We start from the raw sequence: 1,433 nt of genomic DNA, 5'->3' as shown, positions 1-1,433 counted from the left end.
CCTGTTGTGATTTCTAGTCTTAAGATACTTAAGTATAATTTAGTGCAAAAAATAGCTATGTAAGGTAAAACTTTTGTAAGTCTATTGACATCATATGATATTACAAATTAATCTCAATATAACATGACTACTCATGCCAATAAAAGTAGATTTTAACACACTTGTTTTAAAATTTATTTAAGAAGACAAACAATCATCTGATGAGAATTTTACAGTAAGGCATCTAAAAAAATCGAAAAAAGCACGATAAGTTTATCGAATAGGTAAGTTAGCTGAAATTATTTAAAAAAGAATTGCAAACAACATTAATTCAAAATTTGCAGTGATATTAGAAAAAACAATGATTTTGTGCAGTTTTGTCATCAGAATAGTATAAGCTAGAATTATTTTCAAAGAATCGTCACGTCTAAACTTAAAAATTTAATTGAAAAGTACGTTCAAGCAATCTACATAATCAAATGAAAGCACGTTTTCATTCACTGAAAAATCTTCAACACTACACCCTTTCCGGTCCAATTTGGCCAGAACGCAGAAGGTAAGGAAAAAACCATTTTCCCAAATCAGAACCGTTCAATTTCCATGTTCGACGACTTCAAACAATTTGCGAAACCCTCATCCGAAACACTGCAAATGACAAATCAATCTTAAGCTTCGAACACTCGGCTTGGTGCTTGATTTCAAATTTGCCAATATCAACAGCAGAAATGGGGAGCCGGTTTTTTTTGGGCAGCTTTCTCCTTTCAGCACTCTGCATTCGTTGTTTTGGCAAGGAATTTTCCGGCATTATCGGAGCTTGCGAATCAAAGCGTTGCCGAAAATGCTTCTACAATTTCACTTTGCGTTTCGATCTTTCGTCACAAAAATGTTGGCTCTGGAGTTGGCACGACACAAATTTGATACACATCAACCCGGGGATATCGGGTGCTGTTGAAGCAGTGGCCATCGAGTACTTGCAACGATTGGAATCAGGAATGTCTAAATCCGTTGAAGTTATATTTAACATTTATTTCAATTGCGAAAATTTCAAAACTATTTGAATAAGACATGGATTTGGTTCAACATGTTGATTGTTCACACTGCTAACTATGGTTTTAAGAGAACATCTTTGAATAATGGCAATAATATTTTTCCAAACATCAGTTCTTTTATTTTACGTAATGTTTAGTACATAAATAAACTTTTGAAAACTAAAAAAAATATTTACATGACTGCACAGCACATTTTCTTAAACATAGGAAAAGTAACGTGTCAGTTGAAAAAAGACAAAAACACAATCAATATCGAAATGCGGAACCAAAAAACTCTGTAGGGTGAATGAAATGCCGACTTGGGTGCAATGGTGAGTGACAGCTTTGGGACCATTCAAATATTACGTAACACTTTAAGCGGGGGGAGGGGGTATAGAAGCTTGTTACGCTTGGTGGATTTTGCTT

Source organism: Uranotaenia lowii, chromosome 2 (genome assembly GCF_029784155.1).
Source record: "Uranotaenia lowii strain MFRU-FL chromosome 2, ASM2978415v1, whole genome shotgun sequence".
Taxonomy (NCBI): Eukaryota; Metazoa; Arthropoda; class Insecta; order Diptera; family Culicidae; genus Uranotaenia; species Uranotaenia lowii.
The sequence above is the reverse complement of the archived record's forward strand: the minus strand, read 5'-3'. Positions refer to the sequence as shown.